Here is a 7,935-nt window from a genome sequence, read left to right on the forward strand (position 1 = left end):
ACCACCTCTCTAGTCTTACTCCAACCCGATTCCCATGAGCGACCCTGCTGGCTTTTAAAATACCAATGGCATAGTTGCACAAGGGTCATTGTGTCAGTCTGGGTCCTTTAGAGAAACAAATCCACAGAATCTCATGTAGAAGAGAGAGTTTTATATCAAGGGTAAGTGCGCATCAAGAAAATATCCCAACCCAGTGCTGCCCAAGCCCACAAGTCCAACATTAACCCATGAACCCACATGTCCCACACCAATCCACAAAGTCCTCCTCCATCTCACAAAACACACACAATGATGCCAGCTGCAGGAGGAAAGCCAAGTCAGTGAATATGTAAGCATCTCAGCGCTGGCTGGGGTCTCCACAAGGCTGCTGCAGCACCCAAGGCTGCATCAGGGTAGGTCCACGTGGCTTCTCCCCAGGGACATCTTGCAGGAAGTGAGCCTTGCCAGCTGAAGCAGGGAACTGGCTAAGGCAGCTGCACCCTGGTCCGACCATCAGAAAGCAAGAGACCTGAGAACTAGAAAGGTGAAGCTCACCAAGCCATTTATCCCTCCGCCCTTCAATTAACCCCACATGTGTTTATCAGCCAGGTGGAAACAATAAACTATCTCAATCACAGAAACATGCAAGCCACCACAATACAATAAATATACAGATGGCTGGTGAGGTATTAAATATATTGTTTGATCATTTCTAAATGCTTTTAGTCGTCTTTCTTTGAAAACGGCACAGATACGGCTCTCTTTTAATCAGTTGTCTTTCAAATCTCAGTATAGATGAGTATTTTTTTCTTTCTTTTTTTAATCATTTTATTAGGGGCTCATACAACTCTTTTTACAATCTGTACATACATCATTTGTGTCCAGTACATTTGTACATATGTTGCCATCATCATTCTCAAAACACCCACTCTCCACCTGAGCCCCTGGCATCCGTTCCTCATTTTCTCCTCCCTCCCCGTTCCCCCTCCCCTGAACCCTTGATAATTTAAAAATAATTCTTATTTTATCATATCTTACACCATCCGATGTCTTCCTCACCCAGTTCTCCACTGTCCGTCCTCCAGGGAAGAGGTTACATGTAGATCTTGTCATCTGTTGCCCGTTTCTCCCTCATCCTCCCTCCACCTTCCCCATATCGCCACTCTCACCACTGTTCCTGAGGGGCTCATCTGTCCTGGATTCCCTATATTTCCAGTTCCTATCCATGCCAGTATACATCTCCCGGTCCAGCCAGTTATGTAAGGTAGAATTGAGAACATGATAGTGGGGGGCGGAAGCATTCAAGAACTAGAAAAAAATTGTATGTTTCATCATTGCTACACTACACTCTGACTGGGTCGTCACCTACCCATAGCCCTTCTGCAAGGGGTTGTCCAATTTCCCCCAGATGGGTCCTGGGTCCCCACTCTGCACTCCCCCTCATTCACAATGCTATGATTTTTTTTTTTTTGGTCTTTGATGCCTGATACCTGATCCCTTCGATGACTTGTCGTCTCACAGGCTGGTGTGCATTTTCCATGTGGGCTTTGTTGTTCTCAGTTAGATGGCCCCTTGTTTATCTTCCAGCCTATGGGACCCCATCAACTTTCTTCACCTCACTTGCCTGTGCACCTGCTTTGTCTTCAGTATTCGTGTCAGGGTAGGCTGGTGTGCTTCTTCCTTGTGGGCTTTGTTTTTTCTTAGTTAGATGGGAGCCTGATTGTCTTCAAACCTTTAAGACCTCTGATGCTATATCAGCTTTGTTTGCAACTTTTGCTTATGCACCCACTTTGTCCTCAGTGATCTAGTTGGGACAGGCCGGTGTGCTTCCTTCATGTAGGTTTTGTTGTCTCTCAGCTAGATGGCTGCTTGTTTATCTTCATGTCTTTAAGACTTCAGGGGCTATATCTTTTGGTAGCCGGGTATCATCAGCTTTCTTCACCACATTTGCTTGTGCACCCATTGTCATCAGCGATCGTGCCAGCAAGGTGAGCATCTCAGACTGCCAAATTATTAGAACAAAGTGTTCTTGTGTTGAGGGAGTATTTGAGCAGGAGCCCACTGTCCATCTGTTTCCTTAATACTAAACCTATAAATATATGTACATAGATCTATCCCCACCTCGTCGTATATAAATATATTTACATCTTTATATGTCTGTATTTAAATCTCTGTGACTACCCTTTGCCTTCTAGTTCTTTCCTCTGTTTCCTTGTACCTTCCTCTTGTCCAACTATCATGATCTGCCTTCATTTGGGTTTTAGGAATTCCTCTTGGTTACATTGCCCTTGATCCAGCCCTCCCATGCCCTCCTTGAGACTGAATTTGGATCACTTGTTATTCCCTTGTTCCTGGGCTTGTTAACATCCTCTTCCTTTACCCCGCCACCCTGCCCCCATGTCTCCCCAGAACTGTCATCCCATTGCTCTCTCTTCTGGCTTGTTTATTCCACCTATCCCTTCCAGGTAGACATGCTATGTACTATCACAAGACTGAGTACCACGAAGCACCAACAGAAAGTAAAACAATAGCTACAACAATAGTAACACACATACACACACACACACACACATACACACATAAACGTATGAATAGTTCAGGGTCTGTTTGTTTTCATTCACAGGTGCTTTCCAGTTGAGTCTGATGGGGTGCCATGGCCTGGCACCGCCTCTATCCCTGGGGACTTCACTGCTCTTCTTCCCCCGCTGCTCTGCTGCATGCCCCCAGGGGCTGGCTTCGGTGTGGTGAGCTCATGGCGGGCACAATTCCCACTGTGTGTCTCTAGTGTTGTCACCAATGATGCTATGGGTCAATGAGGAACACTGTGTCCCATGGTGGGGCTGGCCCTGTTTGAATCTCTGCATTGCTTGTCTGAGCAGGAACATTGTCCTCAGGGCTTGATGAGCCAAGATGTGCATCACTCTTTTCTTTTTTTTCCCCCTATGCCCCCTCATTGGCTCCTGTGTGCTCTGACCAGACCAGTCCCTCTTCCCCCCTTTATAGCTGTAGCGTCAGTGCTGTCCTCTGAAGTGAGTTCTTCTTGGGGGGGAGGGTGGTGCTGTCCACTTAGTTGGTAATGGGGCCGGCCCCTCAGGCCTCTCTATCGGTTCCCTGCTTCATGTCAGTGTGTTGCGTTCTTGTCTCTTTCCCTGTGGAGACACAATCAGCACCCTCCCCCTGTGTGGGTTAGGGCCCTGTTCCCCTGGCTACCCATACCTTTTTCCATCCTCCCTTTTAATGGGCTATCATATGTATCCCATATGTATCCCTGAGGTTAGTCTGGCCTCTGCCATATTACCCGGACCTCACCCCAGGGACGTATGTATACAGCATCTTCTTCCCTATGCCCCTTTTGAATTTTTTTTGAGCTTACCTCAGCAGACTCATGTAGTGCTTGTCCTTTTGTGCTTGGATTACTTCACTTATCATGATTTCCTCCGGTTCTTCCCATGTGGCGATGTGCTTCATGCGTTCATCACTGCTTTTTAGGGATGCGTAATACTCCATTGTGTGTATGTACCAGAGTTTTTTAATCCATTCGTCTGTTGATGGGAATTTAGGCTCAACTCCTTGCAATTGTGAACTGTGCTGTGATGAACACTGGGGCACACATGTCTGGCCGTGGTTTGTCTTTTGTCTCTTCCTGGTATATGCCCAGTAGGGGGATTGCTGGATCACAAGGCAGCTCAATTTCCAACTGTTTTAGGAATCGCCAAATAATTTCCACAATGGTTTTACATACCTACAGGTCCACCAGCAGTGGACAAGAGTTCCTATCTCTCCGCATCCCCTCCAACACTTTTTGCTTTCTGATTTCTTGAATTGGGCTATCTTTGGTGGTGTTAGGTGGTATCTCATAGTTGGTTTAGTTTTCATTTCTCTTATGGCTAGAGATCTGGAACATTTTCTCATATATTTATTGGCCATTTGGATTTCTGCCCTTGAGAAACTCCTGATCAGGTCCTTTGCCCACCTCCTAAGTGGACAATGGTTTTTTTCTTGTAGTTTAGCAGTGTATTATAGATTTTAGTAATAAGGCCTTTGTCTGATGTGTCTTTGCTAAAGTTGTTTTCCCATTCTGTGGTCTCTCTTATAACTCTCTTGGTGAATTCTTTCAATGTACTTAAGTGTTTTATCTTTAGTATGTCCCATTAGTCAATTTGTGCCTCCTCTGTGTTGGTGTCCTTCCCAATTTCCGATAGCCTATGCAATCCCTGTGCCAAGGTCCTCGGGTTTGTCCCAATTCCCTCATCAATGGCCCTAATAGTTTGGGGTTTTACCTCAAGGTCTGTGATCCACCTTGAGTTTATTCTTGTCCATGGAGTGAGGTAAAGGTCTTGCTTCATTTTTCTGCAGCTACGTATCCATTTTTCCAGCACCATGAATTAAGAGGGCATCAGCTTCCCATTTGATACTTTGGGGCTCCTTATCAAAGATCAGTTGTCTGTATGCTGATGATTTTATTTCTGGGTTTTTGATCCTTTTCCATTGGTCTGAATATCTATCGTTATACCAGTATCACACTGTTTTGACCACTGTGGCTGTGTAGTAGGTGCTAAAGTCGGGTAAAGCAAGCCCTCCGACTTGGTCCTTCTTCTTGAGGAGTTCTCTGCTAATTCTCGGTTTCTTCCCTCTCCATATGAAGTTGGTAATCTGTTTTTCCAGCTCTTTGAAGAACGATGCTGGAATTTGGATTGGGATAGCATTGAACATATATAGTACCTTGGGTAGAATTGACATCTTTACAATATTGAGTCTGCCGATCCATGAGCATGGGATCTCTTTCTATTTGTTGAAGTCATCCTTGGTTTCTTTTAATAGCGTTTTGTAGTTTTCCTCATACAGATCTTTTGTTTTTTGAGTCAGGTATATCCCTAGATAGTTTAATTTGTGTTTGGCTATTATAAAGGGTACCCCCTTTTTGATCTCCTCTTCTGTGTCCTTGTCTGATGTGTATAGTAGTGCAATAGACATCTGTTTGTTGATCTGCTACTCTGCCATATTCCTCTATTGCTTGCAGTACTCCTCTAGTGGAACTTTTAGGATTTTCCATACATAAAATCATATCATTTGCGAATAACGATAGTTTCACTTCTTCCTTCCCCAAACAAATACCTTTGATGTCTTTTCTTTGTCTTATATTGTTAGCTAGGACCTCCAGCACGATGTTAAATAGGAGTGGGGACAGGAGTCATCCTTGTCTAGTGCCCTTTTTCAAAAGAATTGATCTCGTCTTCTCCATTGACTACCACATTGGCTGTTGGTTTGTCATATATAGCTTGTATTATATTGAGGAATTTTCCTTCCATTTCTATCTTTTTGAGTGTCTTAAGCATGAATTTGTGTTGGATATTGTCAAATGCTTTTTCTGCATCTGTTGATGTTATCATGTGGTTCTTATATTTCTTTGTTTCAATGTAACAAATAATGCTAATGGTCTTTCATATGTTGAACCATCCCTGCATCCCTGGTATGAATCCCACTTGGTCATGGTGAATTATTTGTTTTATATATTTTTGCATTCTCTTGGCTAGTATTTTGTTAAGGATTTTTGTATTGATATTCCTTAGAGAAATTGGTCTGTAGTTGTCGATTCTTATGGGATCCTTGCCCGGTTTAGGTATCAGAGTTATAATAGCTTCATAGAAGGAATCTGGGAGTTTGCCATCTTTTTCTATGGCCTGCAAGATTTCGTATAGGATTGGTGTCATTTCTTCCCTGAGTGCTAGCTAGAGTTCACCAGTGAATCTGTCTGCTCCCAGGGCCTTCCTAGTTTCTAATTCTTGATGGCCTTGTCTATTTCTTCTATTGATATGGGTCTATTGAGGTTCTTGATGGCCATTGGGGATAATCTAGGGAGGGATTGTTTTTCCAAGAATTCATCCATGTCGTCCAAGTTTTTTAATTCATTGGTGTACAGTCCTTCATAGTACTGTGTAATTATCCTTTTGATTTCACTATGGTCCATTGTAATATTCCCTCTTTCATCCCTCATCCTTGCTATTGAGATATGACCCTTCCTTTCTTTGGTCAAATTCACGAGAGGTTTGACAGATTTGGTCTATCTGTTCGAAGAACCAATTTTTAGCAGCATTGATTTTTTTCCCATAATTTTCTTATTTTCTCTTTCCTGAATCTCAGATCTAATTATTTTTATTTCTTTTCTTTTTCTGTTAGTTGGATTGTCTTGTTGACTCTGCTCTAGTTGCTGTAAATTTTGTGCCAGTGTATCAATCATAAGCCTCTCTCCTTCTTTATGTGTGCATGTAATGCTATGAGACTTCCTCTGATGACTGCCTTTGCTGTGTCCCATAAGTTTTGGTATGTCGTGTTTTCATTCTCATTGGTTTTTAGAAATTTCCTAATTTCATCTCTGATCTGAGCCAGTACGCTCTCCTTTTGCAATAGTTATTCATTCTCCAATGGTTTGCCCTTGATTTCTTTATCTTCCTTTTGTTTATTTCCAATCTTATGGCACAGTGTTCAGAGAGAGAGGTCTGTATGACATCAATGTGCTTGAATTTATGTAGATTCGACTTATGCCCTAGCATATGGTCTATTATTGTAAATGTACCATGTGGACTTGAATGGAATGAGAATTATTTTTGTTTGTATGGAGAGCTCTGTAGATATCTATCAGATCAAGTTGTCTAATTGTAGTGTTTAGATCTTTAGTCTCCTTGTTGAGTTTCTTTCCGAGTGATCTATCTTTCTCAGAGAGCAGTGTATTGAAGTCACATACTATAATTGTTGAGGCTGTGATTTCTTTCTTCATCCTTTGCAATGTTTGCTTGACATATTCTGCTGGATGCTTGTTTGGCGAGTAAATGTTTAGAATGCTTATTGGTTCTTTATGTATGCAATGCTCCCTTGAGCATTATATAGTGTCCATCCTTATCTCTTTTTATGGTTTGCACTTTGAGGTCAATTTTATCTGAGATTAGGATTGCAACCCCTGCTTTTTTTTAATTAGAGTTTGCCTGATATTGTCTCCATCCCTTGATTCTCAGCCTGTTTTTATCTGTAATGTTGACATGTGTCTCCTGTAGGCAGCAGATCAAGGGTTTGTGTTTTCCAAGCCAGTCTATTAGCCTCTGTCTCTTAAGGCCACAGTTCAAACCATTAATATTCAGTTATTACATCTATCTGTGGATCCTATGATGTCATTTTATCTCTCTTGTGTTGGGTGTCTTCCTATCTCCCTTTCTTTTCTGTGGGTTGTGCATATGTGCATTTGTGGTTCATTCTTGCCTTCTTTCCATTGTTGAGCCAGTTATATGTTGGGAGCTGTTTTCTCTTTGATGGTCTCTGGGTGAAGTTGTCCTGTGTGGCGGTCTCTTGTATGTGCTTGGTGAGTGTTGTTCTTCTGCCCATACTGGGTCAGTGAGGATCTTTTGTAGTGCTGGGTTCCTTTTAGCATATTCTTTAAAGCTTTCCTTGTCCAGGAAGACTCTAACTTCTCCCTCAATTTTGATAGATAATTTGGCCGGATAGAATATTCTTGGGTTTGTGTTATTTTCCTGAATTTTCGGAATTTGCTGCTCCACTGTCTCCTCTTCTTCATAGTGTCTGCTGACAGGTCTGAGCATAATCTTATCTGCTTGCCTTTATATGTGGTTGCCCGTTTTCCCCTAACTGCTCTCATTATGTTCTCCTTTTCCTCAGAGTTGGATAGTTTAACAACTATATGTCTTGGTGACTTCTTCTGGAGATTCAGTCTAGCTGGCATTCTTTCAGCCTCCTGAATAGTTGCCTGGGTTTCATTCATTACGTTAGGGAAGTTTTCTTCCAAGCATTCCATCACTATTTTGGATGCTGGTTTCCTTGATGTTCATTCCTCTGGCAGGCTGATAATTCTGATGTTGTTCCTTCCCATAGCGTCAAACAAAGCTCTGATGTTTCCTTCAGCTTCTCGGATGGACTTGTTAGACTTGTTCTCACATATATTAATTTCTG

Source organism: Tenrec ecaudatus, chromosome 14, assembly GCF_050624435.1.
Source record: "Tenrec ecaudatus isolate mTenEca1 chromosome 14, mTenEca1.hap1, whole genome shotgun sequence".
NCBI lineage: Eukaryota > Metazoa > Chordata > Mammalia > Afrosoricida > Tenrecidae > Tenrec > Tenrec ecaudatus.